Here is an 18,978-nt window from a genome sequence, read left to right as displayed (position 1 = left end):
CCCCTGCCTTCACGGGGGTCTCCTCTGTTCAGCCCTGCCTGTCGTAAGGCCTCTTGTGACAGCATTAAAGGCCCAATGAGATAATCCTGGGTAATCCATACATCACAGGACCCTTAGAGTTCATGGTGAAGGGCAGAGAAGCCTGGCGTGCTGCAGTCCATGAGGTCACAGAGTCAGACATAACTTAGCAACTGAGCACAACTTCATGAAAACAGAATCTCTGCATTCATTCAAGGTAGCACCTTCAATCACGGGTGAGAATTCACAACTCTGTGCGTTAATTCCATTACTCTAAAGTGAAACCCTCTGCCACCTGTTATGTAACATCCTGGCTGCTCCCTAAGTTACCACCCGAGGGTCATTTTCCATGTTTTTCCAAGTGGCAAAGGAAGGGATTGCTTCCAAAGGCCTGAAACCCAGAATCCCTGAAATCCACACTGCTTTGCTACATGATGACCATCTCCACTGCAAGGGGACGCAGTGGCTAGGACGGGGGCCATGGGGCACCCATGCAGGGGCGTCCAGGATGAACGGCGGCCTCTAGGACATCCGGAGGTCGCTGAAAGGCAGGGTCCCTTTGCGGGACACCTGAGGATGCAGGAAAAACAGCTGAGAGGGAAATGAAGCGCGCAGACAAACCCGGGCCTGATGGAGAATTCTGCCTCCATTCCCCCAACCCCCTCAGGACGCAGCACTTCCTGGGCTCACGAAGACTGACCCCCGAGAGATGGAAACTCCCCTCCTCCATCCACAGCACAGGACCACCATCCTTCTCCAGCTGAAAGGCCTTGGGAGGCTCCCCTGAGGCTCATCCCTCCGTAAACACCCAGCCCCCCGAAGCCCCCTGTCCTGGAGATGACCAACTCTGCGGGTGAAAGGCGCCCTGGCCGGCAGAGCAAGCTGACAGTGCGTCCACTCCCAGCCTAAAGGGCCGCCCAGTCCAGCTGTTCCTCTTCTCTTCCCCTGGCGTATCAATGACCATGGTTACAAAGATGGATTCTGAGACCACAGCTCCCACCACTTAGGGCCAGCAGAGAGGAGTTCCCGAAGAAGCACTGGAGGCCCAGCCCTGATGCAGGGTTCCCGACCCCGGGCCGGGGACAGGCAAACGCTCGGGTCAATCGGTCAAGGGTCCTTTTCTCAGAAAGGAGACAGGAGGAGGTGAGCGAGCCTTGGTACAAACACAGCCTCAGGGAGGTTCGACCTGGTCATGAGCCAACAAGCCCCCATCTGGCCTGGGGCAGATGGCCCCCACAAATGCAGAAACATGCTGCTGGGGGGCTCTGTGCCCTGCCCCCGGCTGCCACCATAATGACCCTAAGCAAGGCCCAAGTCCAGAGCCCGAGGGTGGGGACAAGGCCACGCAGTTCAGCCGAGTGCGGGACCTTCCCTCAAACCTGGACACCTCCTTCTCCGAGCCTGCTCCGCCGCAAGAGGAAAGAGTGGCCACAGCCTCCACGAGAGTCGCCCACAGTGTGCACCCACCCGTCAGCTCTCCACGGAGCCACGCGAGTGAGCAGGCGTGGGGATCGGCGCCAGGGGCTTCCCCACGAGGGAACTGCATCCAGCTCCTTGGACGGTCAGAGGACGAGGGGACTGCAGGCTCTGCCCGCTCGGCCGGAACAGCGGGCCTGCGGTCCTCCCCGAACCCCGTCACCGCCCGCCTGCCAGGACAGCGACCACGTGCACCGGGGGGAGGGCGGGAGCAGGGGCCAGAGAAGCAACTCGCGGCACTCGGAGGGACCACGGCCTCATGGGAGGGCTTGCACAAGGACAGCACGAGGGGCTGAACTGGATCTCAGGCAGGACTGGAGGCCCGGGAAGCCAGGGGTAGCAGGTGCCGCCCCCAAAGCGGAAGGTGACCAGGGCTGGGGCAGCGGCCCTGACATTCCGCTCCTGCCTGGGGTACTCATAACCCTAGGACGTTCTTCTTCTTCTCATCGGAATCTGGGAAGGTGCAACGGGTCTCAGCGTTCTTAAGCAGAAAGCAGCGATATACAAGCAGACCATAAACAGATACACAGCACGTCCATGTATTAAAATCTCGTTGGGGTGGACAATTTGGAACAAGGGTCTAAAATGTCTCCTTGGATAGGTGATACATTTTTTAAAAAGTCTGAAAAACATGTCCAAGCGGGAGCGGACCTCACAGACCTGCCTCTCTGGTCCCCAGGCTGGGCGGCCGGGTGTGACACCACAAGGAGCTCAGGGGTGTGCAGAGCCACGGCCGGGCGGAGCCTCTCGGGACCAGCAAGGCCCGGAGCAGGGGGTCTCACCACTGGGGGCCCAGCCCCTCACCCGAGGACAGCGGTCGGTGCCCGGGCCTCACGAGGTCAGCGTGGTAAAGCCCAGCATCCAGGCAACACTGAGAAAATGCCCATTTTAAGCACATATTACAGATAAATGACTCCAGAGGAGCACACAGTAGATGGTCAACATGCAACCAGCAACGGGCGTCAGCCTGCGAGCTCAGAGCACGTCTCAGCTCCACCGAACCACAGTCTGCGGGCTTCCCTCTGTGGTCCCCGCGCCAGAAACAAGCAGGCATCTCCTGGTCCATGAAACAGTGGAGGCAGGGCGCCGGTCACACCTCCTCCCCCATCTACCCTGAGCTGTGCCAGCTGAGTCCAGCCAGGACATCTCGGAGCAGAGACGAAGAGCCAGACTGGGGTCTCAGCCACAGTCCCGGTGAGTCCCCCCAAGTTCACGCTAACTGGGCACCAAGGGCAGGCGTGTTCTTCCAGCACCCAGGACAACCCCCCGCAACTCTGCCTCAGGGACTGGGGCCCTGGCCACGAGAAACCGCCGTCCTCTGGCCGGGGTGCCAAAGCAGGGAGGCAGTCCACACCACGGCACTGAAGATGTTCTAACTCACCAGAGGCGCTGGCAGACTAGGCCCCGCAGAAAGGCTTCTCGGAACCAGAAGTGACCACGCTCCGATGGGTCAAGGCAGGGAGACAGGAGACATGTCCAGAGCTGAGAGAGACAACCAGGGCACCGTCAGACGGAGGCTCCACAAGGAGGCCGAGGTCACAGCTACAAGCGCTCTGATGCCTGCGAGCTGAAAAGCATCAGCTGCATTTCTGCTTCCTGAAAGATGGCACAGATGCGCTTTCCCCACTCCTCCCAAAACCTGCAACAAAAACCGCAGGACGTTGTATAAGAAACAAACCAAAGACTCGGAGGGGTAGAGAGAAGGCAGGCCGGTCAGGGACCAGGGACCCAGGGAACGGCACAGCGGCCGGTTCTCTGAGCTGGGTTTTTGCCTCACATCCCAGATTGGGAGCTAAGAAGCCAGACGGAGCCAGAAACACCAGTTGCTGTTCTTCAGTTGCTCAGTCGTGTCCGACTCTTTGCAGCCCCATGGCCTGCAGCACGCCAGGCTCCCCCGTCCTCCACTACCTCCCGGACCTTGCTCAAACTTATGTCTATTGAGTCAGTGATGCCATCCAACCGTCTCATCCTCTGTTGCCCTCTTCTCCTCCTGCCTTCAGTCTTTCCCAGGATCAGGGCCTTTTCCAGAGAGTCAGCTCTTCGCATCAGGTGGCCAAATGACTGGAGCTTCAGCTGAAACACCAGTAAATGCAGGGAAAAAAAGCTACAAAGAATGACTACTCTCTCCAGAGAAAAACCAGGAAAATGGCAGCAAAACAGGAAAAAAAAACGTTCAGGCAATCACTCCGCTACCCCACCCGGATGTCACGGAAGAACTGCGGCCCCCACCCTGAGTCCCAGGAGCAGAGGCCAAGGGGGGAGCCTGGACGTCCCCTCGCGTGGCCGTCCCAGGCACTCAAACCTCCACAGGGAGGGAGGGGGCAGACAAACCAAGCTGTGGAGTTGGAACTTTCCTCCCCACAGAGCAGGCACACATCCTCCCCCAGTTCCACTGTATTAACGCAGACACCACGCGGAGCCTGGATTTCCGCATGCACACAGCATCCCTCCCTCACCTCAGTGCTCAGAAGAGGGTTAACAGAGAGTAAGGACCTTCCCCATCGCCAGCAAGTGAGGCCACCCCCACCTCGTATCCGTGGAGACCACGTGGGGAGCAGGTCCCCTCCCCCACAGGCAATAGCAAGGAGCCTCCCCACTGCGGTATCAGCGGGGCTCAACCAAGGACCCTGGACGTCTGCCTTCAGCGGGCTGAGAGTGATGTCTGAACAAACGGGCTAAACTGGCAGGCTCGATCAGACCCACGGTCTCACGGCAGAATATGAAACTGTGTACATGTCCACTGAAAACCATTCGTCATCCCCCAATCCAGGAAGATCTCAAATGCGTGAAAGCTGACCGGTGGATGACATCAATGAGCGGACAGAGATGTTCGCGCTGAAATTGAGTTCTGAAGCAGCAAAAACAAAAACGCTTCGACAAGTTAACTGTCAACACACTGGAAACATGTAAAAACAGAAAACCTCACTGAAAAAAAGAACAGAAAATCAACAAGGAAATACAGGTCTTCCTTGATATATGATGGGATGCCATCTGGGTAAACCCATCCTAAGTAGGAAACACCGTAACTCGAAAATGCACGTAATACACCCAACTACTGAACGTCACAGCTCAGTCACACCTCCTTCCAGCACACTCAGAACACTTGGACCAAATGATCTAACACAAAGCCTGTTGTATAACGACGTGCTGACTGTCTCACTAAATCTACTGCGAACTGTCCTGAAAGTGAAAAGCAGGATGGCCGTCCGGGTACAGAGTGGTTTCGCGTTGGCCGCTCACCCCTGTGACCACGTGGCTGGTGGGAGCCACAGCCCACTGCTCCCGCCACGATAGAGGATGGTTCCACGTGTCACAGGCCCAGAAAGGTCAACATTCAAGATTCAAAGTCAAGTCTCTACTGAATATGTACCATTTTCACACCATCAGAAAGTCATGCTGCTGGACAACGGAAACTAACACAACGTTTTAAATCAACTCGACTCCAATAGAAGAGCTTCCCTGCTGACTCAGTGGCAAAGAATCAGCCTGCCAATGCAGGAGACGGAGGTTTGATCCTTGAGTCGGGAAGATCCCCTGGAGAAGGAAATGGCAACCCACTCCAGTATTCTTGCCTGGAGAATCCCATGAACAGACGAGTCTGGTGGGCTACAGTCCATGGGCTCACGAAGAGTCAGATATGACTGAGCAATTAAATAACAACAAGGCTCCAGTAAAACATTTTTTAAAAGAAAACACAGAAGGGAAAAAAAAGAAAAAGAATAATTGAAAATCGAAGTCTAAGTTCCCATCTCAGGAAGCTAGTAAAAGGTGAGGAAAATAAATCCAAAGCAAAGGTTTGAAGGAAGGAAGGAAATAATCAAAGGAGTAAAGATAAATAAAAACAAAACCAAAAAAAAAATAGAGAAAATCAATGAAAATGATGAGCTGGCTCTTTGTAAAAGTCAATAAAATTGACAAAACTAACCAAAAAAGACAGAAAAGGCTCAAATTACCAATTCCAGGAATGTAGCAGAGGATATTACTATAGACCCTGCGGGCACTGAGAGGATAAACAGCTCCCCACATTAAATTACACAATTTAAATGAAAGAAGCCAATTCTTCAAGCAATGCAAACAGTTACAACTCATTCTGTATGAAATAGGTAATCTCAGAAGCCCTACAGCTATTAACAAGATTGAGTTCCTCGTTATAAAACACACGTTTTTGTAAGAAAGAGGAAATCGCCACACCCAAATAGTTTCACCAGAGAATTCCAAGAAACGTTCAGAGAATTAGTATCAATTCTATACAATATCTGGAGTAGGAAATGGCAACCCATTCCAGTATCATTGCTGGAAAACTCAGTGGACAGAAGAGCCTGGCGGGCTGCCGTCCATGGGGCTGCAAAGACTCAGACACGACTGAGTAACTGAGTACACACTATACAATATCTTCCAGAAAACAGAATCCAATCTATTTTATGGAACCAATATGATACTGACACTAAAACCATACAAAGAGAAAATCACAGGCCCATATCCCTCAAATATAGATGGAAAAACAATCCTTAACAAAATATTAACAAATAAGAGTTAAGCAATTACTGTGTAAGAGAAGAATTATAGATCAAGACAAGTAAGGTTTATTTCTGGAATGCTAGGCTGGTTCAATCTTTTTTTTAAAAAATTAATTTATGTGATACGCTACACCAACAGGTTAAAGAAGGAAAATCACACAGTCAAAGCAATCAATGCAGAAAAAACATTTGACAAAATTCAACATCTGTGACAAATTCCCCTCCCGCAAAAAAGGAAGAAGGGAAATTCTTCAACCTGATCAAGAGCATCTGCAAAACGTCATGTAATCAGCTAACCTTATTCCAAATAGGGAAAGATGAAACGCTTTCCTTCTGTGACAAAGAACAAGGATGTCTGCTCTAATCATTTTCACTCAACACAGCAGTAGATGCTCCAGGTAACAGAAGAGGCAAGAAAAGAAGACATAAAGCAGACAGATCAGGAAAGCGAAAGTGTTGGTCGCTTGGTCGTGCCCGACTCTGCAACACTGTGGACTGTAGCCCGCCAGGCTCCTCTGTCCATGGGATTCTCCAGGCAAGAATACTGGAGCGGGTTGCCGTTTCCTACTCCAGGGGATCTTCTCGACCCAGGAATTGAACTCGGGTCTCCTGCAACACAGGTGGATTCTTTACTGTCTGAGCCACCAGATAAGCCCCCTGATCAGGAAGATAGAAATAAAACTGCTCCCATTTGCAGGTGACAAGACTGTAGAAAATCCCAAGGAATCTCCAAGACAACACTTCCTACAAATAATAAAAGAGTTGAACAAGGTCACAAAATACAGGATCAACATATAAAAGTCAAATGTATCCCCATATACTACCAATGAGGAGAAGGCAATGGCACCCCACTCCAGTACTCTTGCCTGGGAAACCCCATGGACGGAGGAGCCTGGTGGGCTGCAGTCCATGGGGTCGCGAAGAGTCGGACATGACTGAGCGACTTCACTTTCACTTTTCACTTTCATGCATTGGAGAAGGAAATGGCAACCCACTCCAGTGTTCTTGCCTGGAGAATCCCAGGGACGGGGGAGCCTGGTGGGCTGCCGTCTAAGGGGTCGCACAGAGTCGGACACGGCTGAGGTGACTTAGCAGCAGCAGTAGTATACTAGCAATGAACATGTGGACAACCAAATGTATAATCCAATACCATTTATAACTTCTCAAAAAAGTATTTAGGTGTGAGTCTAACAAAACTTGTACGCTGACGTCTACATAAATCAGTGAAAAATAAAAACATCTAAGGGCTTAGGCTTTCCTGTGCCTCAGTCAGTAAGTGCAAGTCGCTCAGTTGTGTCCAACTCTTTGTGACCCCGTGGACTATACAGTCCACGGAATTCTCTAGGCCAGAATACTGGAGTGGGTAGCCATTCCCTTCTCCAGGGGATCTTCCCAACCCAGGAATCGAACCCAGGTCTCCCGCACTGCAGGCGGATTCTTTACCAGCTGAGACGCCAGGGAAGCCTTCAGACAATAAAGAATCTGCCTGCAGTGCGGGAGACCAAGGTTCCATCCCTGGGTCGGGAAGCTCCCCTGCAGAAGGGAATGGCTACCCACGCCAGCATTCTTGCCTGGAGAATCCCACGGACAGAGGAGCCTGGTCAGCTACAGTCCACGGGGCTGCAAATAGTCGGACACGACTGAGTGACGAACACTTTTTCACTTTTCAAGAAGTGGAGAGGCAAACCCTGTTCATGGGTTGGAAAGTTCAACACAGTCAAGACATCGACTTTCCCCAAATTGAAAACACTTGGGTGAAACACGATCCCAGCAAGATTTTTTTTTTTGGTAGATATAGATGATATTATTCTGAAATTTATATGGGAAAGCAAAGGACCTAGAATTACTACAACAAATTTGAAAAAGAATAAACTGAGAGCCATCAGTTCACCCAATTTCCAGACTTACAGCTAAAGGAATCAAGGCGCTGGCGTTCTGGGGGACAGGCAGGGACACAGGTCAACAGAATTCAACAGAGAGCCCAGAAACAGACCCACACAAAGTCATAAAAGCAACTCAACAGAGGAAGGTGGCCCCCCAACAAAGGTGCCAAAGCAGCTGGACACTGACAGCAAAATGAGAGCCTTAACCCAAGCCTTACCGGCTGGAGTCGGAGAAGAAATCGGCAACCCACCCCAGGATTCTTGCTTGGAGAATCCAATGGACAGAGGAGCCTGACAGGCTACAGTCCACGGGGTCGCAAGAGTCCGACACGACTGAGCGACTGCACCACCACCACCAACCCAAGCCTCACAGGACGACCCGGCAATCCCACTCCCGGGCACACACACAGACGAAACTTATTCGGAAAGATACATCACCACCACCCAAGTCCACAGAAGCGCTATTCACAACAGGCCAGACATGGAAGCAGCCTAAATGTCCATCAATAGGGGAATGGATAAAGAAGATGTGGTACATATATATACTGGAATATTACTCAGCCATAAAAAAGAGTGAAATAATGCCATTTGTAGCAACACAGATGCACCTAGAGACTGTCATACAGAGTGAAACAGGTCAGACACAGAAACACAAATATCATATGATAGCACTTTACATGCGGAATCTAAAAGAATGACGCAAAGGAACTTATCTACAAAACAGAGACAGACCCACAGACACAGAAAACAAACTATGGTCACCAAGGCGGGAAGGGGTGGGGAGAGGAAAAATTAGGAGTTTAGGATTAACAGATACACTGGTTTAGTCACTCAGTCGTGTCCAACTCTTGTGACCTCGTGGACCATAGCCCGCCAGGCTCCTCTGTCCCTGGGATTCTCCAGGCAAGAATACTGGAGTGGGGTGTCATTTCCTTCTCCAGGGAAGATGGATATACTATTATGTAGTAAAATAGATGAACAACAAAAGCATCCTGTATAGCACAGAGAACTGTATTCCATATTTTCAATAACCTACAATGGAAAAGAACTTGAACAAGAATTAGACATATATCCATCTTATCCATCTATGTATAACTGAGAGCTTCCCTGGTGGCTCAGTGGTAAAGAATCTGCCTGCCCATGCAGGAGACACAGGCTCGATCCCTGGGTCAGGAAGATCCCCTGGAGAAGGAAATGGCAACACATTCCAGTATTCTTGCCTGGGAAATCTAATGGACAGAGGAGCCTGGCAGGCTTCAGTCCATGGGGTCGCAAAAGAGTTGGACACGACTGAGCTTCTAAACAACAATAACGCATAACTGAGTCACTGTGCGGACACCTGACACTAACGTGTCAATCAACAATACTTCAATTAAAAAAAAACAACTCAAAGCAGATCACGGGGGCCTTCCCTGGTGGCGCAGGAGTTAAGACTTGAGCTCCGAAGGCAGGGGGCATCAGTTCAATCCCTGGTTGGGGAATAAGATGTCACATGCTATATGGTACAGTGTGAAAAATTAAAAATAAGTAAACAATAAATTAATTTTTTTGAGTAAAATTTAATTTTTTTTAAAAGAATGAATCATGGACTTAGATGTAAAATGCAAAACTATGAAACTTTGGAAAAGAAATTCTCACAGGAGAAAACCTTCAGGCTCTAGGGTTAGGAATGCCAAAAGGATGCCAAAAGCACCACGCCACACACAGAAAAACTGATAAATCAGACCTCATCAAAATCAAAACCTTTCGTTCTGTGAAAAAGAGGATACAAATGCAAATCACAGACGGGAAAAAATATCTGCAAAGCACACATCCAATGGAGGACTAGTGTCCACAGGATAAAGAGCTCTCAAAACTTAAAGAGGATTAAAAAAAGGCCATCCAATTAAGACAGGGACAAAAGACATGCAGAGACATTTTACAAAGGAAGGCAGCCAGGTGGCAAAGGGGCACAGGAGATGTTCAAAACGTCATCAGCCACTAAAACAAAGAAACTAAAACCTCAGTGAGACGTCCCTACACCAGGCCGGCCAGTGGAAGACACAGTAACACCAAACGCTGGTGAGAAGCTGGACAAGCTCTCACACTGCTGATGGGCACATAAAATGCAAGAGCGATGCAGGAAAACAGTGCAGCACTTTCCTAAAAACCCAAACATGCAGCTACCGTGCAACCCACAGACAGCACTCGTGGGCGTTCACCCCAGAGAAATGAAGACCGACGTCACACAGAACCCACAGCATTAATGCTCGGAAAGTGGAAGTGAAAGTGTCAGTCGCTCAGTCCTGTCCAACTCTTTGCAACCCCACGGACTCTGGCTGCCAGGCTCCTCTGTCCATGGGGTTCTCCAGGCAAGAACATGGAGCGTATCCACCTCCTACTCCATGGGGCCACCAGGGAAGCCCCTCTACAGAGTTCTGATGACAGAGGAGCCAACTCCAGAGAGCTGTTTACTGTATAATTCCATTTCTGTATAATTACTGAAACGAAATTATAGAGATGGGAGACAGATTAGTGGTTGCCAGGGCTGAAAAGCAGGTGAGGTAGGAGGGAGTCTGTGAGGCTATAAAAGTGCAGCATGAGAGATCCTGCTGATAGCCACACTTGTGTCTTGACGGTGACAATGTCAGCGTCCTACTAAACGTCGTCGTTGAGTTCTGCAGGACACGACTTGTGGGGCCGGCTGGGTAGAGGGTACAGAGGGCGGTTCGGTATTCTTTCTTACAACTGCAATTATTTTTAAAATACAGAGGTTCTCTCTATTTTATAAACTACATTGTGGAAAACAAAACAAACGAAATTACACACAGCTGCCATGCGACCAAAGATACATGATTCTATGTCAAGGCATGTACCTAAAATTGATGATAACATTAGGTCCAGGACTTCCCTGGTGATCCAGTGGTTAACGATCCACCTGCCAATACAGGGGACATGGGTTTGATCCCTGGTCTGGGAAGATTCCACATGTCCCCAAGCAACGGATAAGCCCACGTGCTACGGAGCCTGTGCTCTGCAACGAGATAACCCACCGCCCTGAGAGCCCGAGCGGCCCTGCTCACCGCAACTAGAGAGACGCCCTCATAACAATGAAGACCCAGTGCAACCAAAAATGAATTTAAAAAGAATTTTAAGCTTAAAAAAAGGAACACATGACCTCAACAAAACCTGAATCCTAATCTTCGTAGCTGCTCTCTTCCTCACAGCCAAAAAGCGGAAGTAATCCGTATGTCCACCAACCCACAAGTACATAAATAAAATGTCACCTAGCCATGTGATGGAGCCACATTCAGTTCCGAGGCAGACACGCCACACACCTGGATAAACCGCGCAAACAGGACACTGAGTGAAGGAAGTCAGTCACAAAGGTTCCGTTTACATGAAGTGCTCCGAGCAGGCACACCCAGGGAGACAGAAAGCAGGTTGCCGGGGGGCTGGGAAGGTGGGGATGGGAGTCGGGGGCGAACTGTTAGCAGGTACACGGTTTGTTTCAAGGGGGACAAAAATGTCCCAGAATTACTTGTGGTAATGGCTGAGCAACCCAGGAATCTACTAAAAATGCAGTGCATTCAGCCCCTCATGTGGACTGCATGGTATGCGAACTACATCTCAAATTGTTGGGGGGGAAAAAAAAGCAAGCAGCGACTAGGTTCTAGGAAATTTTAAAAGCACCCACTTTACAGTGATCCTCCCTGTCCCCGCTGGAGAATAACTAAATTATTGAACTGTTTTAAAATGTTAGCCTTCAGCATTCTGCAGCTATTTTTAGAAGTGCTCATCATTCCTGGAGAGATGGAAATCGTAATTGTGAAGCGTCCTGAAACAGCTCTGTAGCCCTGAGGCCTCACCCCGGGCACAGAGTGGCCCGGTGTCCTGGGCTGGGAGTCAGGAGGCGCCAGCCTGTGCCCTGGACAGACCCGGCCGCTCCATCCCCAGGGACCCCCTCTGCACGAGCAGAGTTCCTGGAATCCAGCTCCCAGGCCTGCAGTTCTGCTCTGCAGCCACCCCGACGGTGTTCCAGCTACTTCTGTGGGACGGGGACGCATGAGGGTCACCCTGGAGCCCTGGGGACTAACAGAGTGGGCACAGAAGGCCTCCCCCGAGGGCCCCCATCAGAGGAAACATCACCACCTCTCTCACCCAGAAAGGCAGCGGGAACAGCCCCATAACTGCAGGTCCTCTTGAGAGGGTGGAACCTGGTTCTGCCAAAGGTGAAAAGAAGCTGTTTCATCAAAAACTAAAGGACAGGAATGGACCCAGCAATACCACTTCTAGGCATATACTCTGAAAAAGCCAAAACTGAAAAAGACACATGAATGGATGTGAGAGCTGGACCATAAAGGAAGCTGAGTGCCAAAGAATTGATGCTTTTGAACTGTGGTGTTGGAGAAGACTCTTGAGAGTCCCTGGGACTGCAAGGAGATCCAACCAGTCCATCCTAAAGGAGATCAGTCCTGGGTGTTCATTGGAAGGACTGATGCTGGAGCTGAAACTCCAATACTTTGGCTATCTGATGCGGAGAGTTGACTCATCGGAAAAGACCCTGATGCTGGAAAAGATCGAGGGCAGGAGGAGAAGGGGACGACAGAGGATGAGATGGTTGGATGGCATCACCGACTCAATGGACATGAGTTTGAGTAAACTCCGGGAGTGGGTGACGGACAGGGAGGCCTGGCATGCTGCAGTTCATGGGGTCGCAGAGTCGGACACGACTGAGCGACTGAACTGAACTGAACTGAACAGGAATGAATGCTCCTAGCCGAATCATTGACAACAGTCAGACAGTGGGAACAGCCCGTGTCCACCGACAGGAGCTGGTGGCAGCTGGTGGTGCTCAGGCGTGTCTGACTCAGAGACCCCCTGAGCTGTAGCCTGCCAGGCTCCTCTGTCCATGGGATTCTCCAGGCAAGAACACTGGAGTGGGTTGCCGTTTCCTACTCTAGGGGATCTTCCTGACCCAGGGATCGAGCCCACGTCTCTTGCGTCTCCTGCACTGGCAGGCGGGTTCTTTACCACTGAGCCATCAGGGAAGCGGCAACAGGAGACCAGAGGAAACGTGCTCCATCCACAGAAGGGAGGAGAACTCAGCCACTAAGACGGACGGCGCTCTGATGCGGCCACAAGGTGGACGAACGCGGGGAGCATTCTAATCACGGAGAGAAGCCAGACACGAACGCTGTCCCGTTGTACCAGCCGCTTACATGCAACGTCCAGAGCAGGTCAGTCCGCAAAGGCAGAAGAAAGCAGATGGGTGGCTGCTGGGCGCTGCAAGGATCGGACTGTTCCTGGGAGAGGGGTGTCCTTTTGGGGTGACAGAACCAGAACTTTCTGTACTAAATGCCACTGAACTGTACAGTTTTAAATGGTTGGTTTTATGTGTATCTCACCTCAATAATAAAAAAGAACCTTATTCACACAAGCTCACAAGGATTCAGAATCCACTTTATGGAGAGAGGGAGGACAGAAAACCTGAAAACAAGGCAAAACGCCAACATTCTCAGGGATGAGGAGGAAAGGGGAAAAAACACCTCATCAGCTTCGGTCACAGCACCTTTCTGAGGCTGACCTTCCCGCGACCCTCCGGGAGTGCCCGAGTGTGGACACCGCCTCACCACTGTACTGTCTGTGACACGGCTTAAAAGTCTGGGGAGGCAAGAACGTGACTTCGTCTGATCTACCCATTGTCCCGATGAGGAAACTGAGGCCGGGCTCCCGGAGCTGCTGAGCAGTCCCGTCAGGACCACAGCTCCCACGCCTGCCTTTCTGCCATGGCCCCTCCGCTCCCTCTGGAAAATCGCTCATCACAAAAGAAGACCCTGGGGGTCGCTGACCTCCGGAGAACGCTCTTAACTCCGCTTCTGCTCCGGCTCCACGCCAGAGAGGGCGAAAGTGCAGGCGGAGATGAGCTTCGTGACAGCTGCCACAGAGGGTCACTCAGGAACGCGGCTAAAATAGGAACCACGCCCGCCAGCCGAACCACAGAGCCCGTGCCCCCTGAAAGCGTGAAACTGAAACCCCATCTGGGCGCTCCGCACGACACCAGCAGCGGGGGGACCACACGCAGACAGGGCTGCACCAAACCCACACAGGGCCCCCCAGTGACCCTGGACTCGGCCAGTCCACTCGCTTCAGCCAAACAGGCCAGCGCGAAGGGACGCATGGGCACTTGCTCCCTCTTGCTCTTCTCGGGGACCCTGGGACCTCCCAGTGACCAGGCCAGGCTGGCCTGCCAGAGGGGGGCAGTGAGAGATGGATGATGCAGTTACCGCCCACCCCCAGCCAAGAGCTAGCCCACCCTAGAGACGTTGAGTGAGGCCTGCTCACCAGCTGACCATGGTTGAATTCGGTGACCACAAGAACCACCCATCCTCCTCCTGCTCAAATGGTCCACCTCCTGCTCAAATGGTGAGATAAACAAGCCAGGGGCTGGCAAATTGCTGCCCGTGAGCCAAATCTGGCCCACGGCTTGTTTCTTTAAATAAAGTTTTATTGGGACACAGCCATGACCATTCATTCAAATAATGCCGGTGACTGCTATTGCTTTGTAGAGAGACTTTACAGCATAAAGCAAAAAATACTTACTCTGGTCCTGAAAGGAGCAGTAGTCATTTTACCCTAAGTTCTGCAGGCTTTTGTTATGCAGGCTGGTAGCTGACAGACGGCCATCTAACTGTTACTGATTAGGTCGGTGTGACCAGCCCCACGCGGTGGAGGACCAGGCAGCGCCCAAGATCACACAGGTGGTTCACGCAGGCAGCAGCCACAAAGCAGAACGGAGCTGTGGCTTGTCCAACACCAAAGGCCCTACCCGTCACAGTGCAGGCTTTCCAGAAAGGGCTCCTAACCGGATCACTAATTTAATATATATTCCATCCCCACCTTCCAGGCCCTCCCCTCCCTCTTCAGTAAACGACAGCAGGATAAAGTTTCAAATGAACAAAAGCGCGGCCAAGAAGACCCACTTGGAACAGGCCCCACCTCTCCCTGGAGATCCTGGGGGGTGGGGGGGGTGTCAGCCCTGCTGGGAGCCCCCCAGGGGACCTCCCCAGTGCACCAGGGGGCAGAGGAGCTCTGGTGGGTCCCCAAGGCTTTCGAGGACCCCTGCAGGGGCAACGGGTACCCAGAGAGGTTGCTGCGTCCCTGCCCCCACACTGTCACCCTGACCCCCCCATAAACCCAATGCACTCACAGGTCAGACTAGAGGCTCTGCAGAGACCAGACGGGGCAGGAGTTCACAACGGGGCCTGACAGGAGGTCCCCGCAGGAGAGGGGAAGGCAGTTTACTGACTCGGACCCGCACGTGGCCCGGGTGCAATCTGAACAGCGCGAGCAGACAGGTGTTGCCAGTGATGGTGATGCGAGAGGCTCAGGGCACAGGCAGGCGGATCTGGGTGAGACGGCTGGGAGCTGGGGCCCTTGCCGCAGCGCCTGCACCTGGACACGCCTCTGCCCCAGCAAGGAAACCATCAGGAGCTAAAAATGACACTGCACGGGCAGTTGGGGAAATTCTGCACAAAAGATACGAGGAGACCAAAACACCCAGCTGGCACTTCTGAAGAGCAGGGAGCAAAAGCAGGGCCCCGCGAACGCCCCCTGCTCTCACACTGCCTAACGGGCAGGCAGACCACCCAAGTCACCCGTCTGACCCTGGACACACCCACCTCACCACAGGTAAGGAACTAGCTCCCTCCCCCTGGGGAAGAAGCAAGGCAACCTGCTGGCTGTCCTTGCTCCCCTCTGGCTGCAGCAGGGGCCCCGATAAAGACGTGCCTGGATTCCCTGTCTGGCCTCTGATCAATTTCGATTGATTAAGGAGGCCAAGAACCCTGGTCGGTCACAACAGTCTCAACTTTATGTAGGTGATTTCACTTAACGGTCAACGTCGCCAGACATATGTCATTACCCCATTTTCAGGAAGAGGAAACTGAGGCCCAGAAAGGTCAGCTGGCTGGCCCAAGGTCACAGAGCAGTCACAGGTCAGAGCACTACCTGCTTGGAGGACACTACAGCATGCATGGGGGGCCAGTCAACACTCCCCAAAGCTGCTAAGATTCAGGAGCAAGAACCGAGACATAAACCCTGGAACCCTGCTCCGTCCTGCAGCATGGTACTCCCCATGTGGATAAAACCCTCCAGGCCGGACACCCCCAACCACGGCCCTGGAGAAGGATGCTCTAAATCACTGCACTCATCCCCACCAGGACAAAGGCTCCGTCCAGGTTCTGGGCCTGCTGGAGTCAGGACGTCTGAGAAGCTGAACCTGCCTTCATCATCAACACTCCTCCCAGAGGTCGGGGGACAAGGCTATCCAAACACACAGTCATTGGGCAGATTTCACAGTAAGTGGTCAGCAGAGACATCAGGACAGACAGACACTCAGGGAGAGAAGCAGGACAAAACGCTCACATCCCTCCAGCTCTGAGGCTGGCCTGGTCAAAGCACAAAGGCACCTGCTGGACTCAAAACCCCAGTCACTGCACCTCTCTGGGCCTCGGTTTCCCCTTCTGTAAAATGGGTATAAAAATACTTCCTCCACCCCTGGGGTGGATTGTGAAGATGCCACGAGATCACTGGCATGGCAGTGCCTGACACAGGTAGACAACACCACGTATTCTGACAAAAGCTGGCAATAAAATGCAAATAATAATAAAGCTACCCACAAAGATATATGTAACTATATTTTTTTATTGTTTTATCTTATTCTATTTTATGTGATGGCATTGTTTATTTCACGGCCTATTTCAGTTCAGTTCAGTCGCTCAGTCGTGTCCCACTCTTCGTGACCCCATGGACTGCAGCACACCAGGCCTCTCTATCTATTACCAACTCCCGGAGTTTACTCAAACTCATGTCCACTAAGTTGGTGATGCCATCCAACCATCTCATCCTCTGTTGTCCCCTTCTCCTCCTGCCTTCAATCTTTCCCAGCATCGGGGGTTTTTCAAATTAGTCAGTTTTTCCCATCAGGTGGCCAAAGTATTGGAGTTTCAGCTTCAACATCAGTCCCTCCAATGAACACTCAGGTCTAATCTCCTTGAGGATGGACTGGTTGGATCTCCTTGCCGTCCATGGGACTCTCAAGAGTCTTCTCCAACACCACAGTTCAAAAGCACCAATTCTGCGGCACTCAGCTTTCTTTATAGTCAAACTCTCACATCCATACATGACTACTGGAAAAAACATAGCCTTGACTAGACTGACTCTGTTGGCAAAGTAATATCTCTGCTTTTGAATATGCTGTATAGGTTGGTCAAAACTTTCCTTCCAAGGTGTAAGCGTCTTTTAATTTCATGGCTACAATCACCATCTGCAGTGATTCTGGAGCCCCCAAAAATAAAGTCAGTCACTGTTTCCACTGTTTCCCCATCTATTTGCCATGAAGTGATGGGACCAGACGCCATGATCTTAGTTTTCTGAATATTGAGCTTTAAGCCAACTTTTTCACTCTCCTCTTTCACTTTCATCAAGAGGTTCTTTAGTTCTTCTTTGCTTTCTGCCATAAGGGTGGTGTCATCTGCATATCTGAGATTATTGATATTTCTCCCAGCAATCTTGATTCAAGCTTGTGCTTCCTCCAGCCCAGCGTTTCTCATGATGTACTCTGCATTTAAGTTAAATAAGCAGGGTGACAATATACAGCCTTGCTTACTCATTTTCCTATTTGGAACCAGTCTGTTGTTCCATGTCCAGTTCTAACTGTTGCTTCCTGACCTGCATACAGGTTTCTCAAGAGGCAGGTCAGGTGGTCCGGTATTCCCATCTCTTGAAGAATTTTCCACAGTTTATTGTGATCCACACAGTCGAAGGCTTTGGCGTAAGCAATAAAGCAGAAATAGATGTTTCTCTGGAACTCTCTTGCTTTTTTGATGATCCAGCAGATATTGGCAATTTGATCTCTGGTTCCTCTGCATTTTCTAAAACCAGCTTGAACATCTGGAAGTTCAGGGTTCATGTATTGCTGAAGCCTGGCTTGGAGAATTTTGAGCATTACTTTACTAGCGTGTGAGATGAGTGCAATTGTGCGGTAGTTTGAGCATTCTTTGGTATTGCCTTTCTTTGGGATTGGAAGGAACACTGACCTTTTCCAGTCCTGTGGCCACTGCTGAGTTTTCCAAAGTTGCTGGCATATTGAGTGTAGCACTTTCACAGCATCATCTTTTAGGATTTGAAATAGCTCAACTGGAATTCCATCACCTCCACTAGCTTTGTTCGTAGTGATGCTTCCTAAGGCCCATTTGACTTCACTTTCAGGATGTCTGGCTCTAGGTGAGTGATCACACCATCATGATTACCTGGGTCGTGAAGATCTTTTTTGTACAGTTCTTCTGTGTATTCTTGCCACCTCTTCTTACTATCTTCTGCTTCTGTTACGTCCATACCATTTCTGTTAGGTCCGTACCATTTCATGCCCTATTTATTACGATGTAATTAAGTAAGCCCGGCAAAGAAATCATTTTTGCCTCAAGATGTGGAGCATCGTGGAGCTGGCTGAGTGGTCCGTTACCCTGGAGGTATTTCCTGTCTTCTGGAAAAGTCCCAGACCACCCCTCCTTCCCACAGGTCAGTGACCCCACAGCCAAGCACGGGTTATGTTTTACTGGGGAATCTCCCAGGCGTTTCAGGTGACTGCACACCCCGGCGGCCTAAGTACTGTGCGGACACGCCAGCGGAGGCCAGGAAACTGTCCGTGCGTGCGGGGGCAGCAATGAATGTTACATAAAAATAATCCTGTTCTGTCCAGAGACAGCAGTCGCTGTTAGATAATAATAATACTGTTCCCAGACATTTCCGGTAAGAATCCAGGTGTTTCGGGGTTGTTTTGAGAATAAACCTCAAAAGCTACTTCACTGGGCCTGGTCTGGGTGGAGCATCTACACTAGCCCACAAGGGCCTCAAGGTTTAGGGGAAGCCGCTCAGCCCTGGGGGTCAGGGGTCCTGCAGGAAACCTACTGGGACCTGGCTAGGTCCCTTCTCCTTTCTGAGGCCCAGTGTTCTCCCAAAGGCTGGGCCTGGGCCCCCCCAGCACCAGCATTCTGGAATCCTGATCCATCCTAGTTAATTCTGGGGTCCCCTCCGCCCCCAGT

The 18,978-nt window shown here is 51.2% G+C and overlaps 1 protein-coding gene across 2 annotated transcripts in view; it reads right to left on the bottom strand.

The window, feature by feature from the left end:
* Positions 1 to 18,978, bottom strand: part of SHANK2 (SH3 and multiple ankyrin repeat domains 2) — a 560,095-nt gene that overhangs the window by 523,775 nt on the left and 17,342 nt on the right. Inside the window, exon 2 of one of the 2 annotated variants that reach the window (XM_043452088.1) lies at positions 2,876 to 3,133. The exons of the other annotated variant lie outside the window; for it this stretch is intronic. The gene's annotated coding sequence lies outside the window, so the exon portion shown is untranslated. The remainder of the gene's footprint in view (positions 1 to 2,875; positions 3,134 to 18,978) is intronic. 2 annotated transcript variants of the gene reach the window in all.

The sequence above is a fragment of the Cervus canadensis genome, chromosome 29 (assembly GCF_019320065.1).
Source record: "Cervus canadensis isolate Bull #8, Minnesota chromosome 29, ASM1932006v1, whole genome shotgun sequence".
NCBI classification, from domain to species: domain Eukaryota; kingdom Metazoa; phylum Chordata; class Mammalia; order Artiodactyla; family Cervidae; genus Cervus; species Cervus canadensis.
Note: the sequence above shows the minus strand (reverse complement) of the source record. Positions and strands in the feature narration are given on the sequence as shown.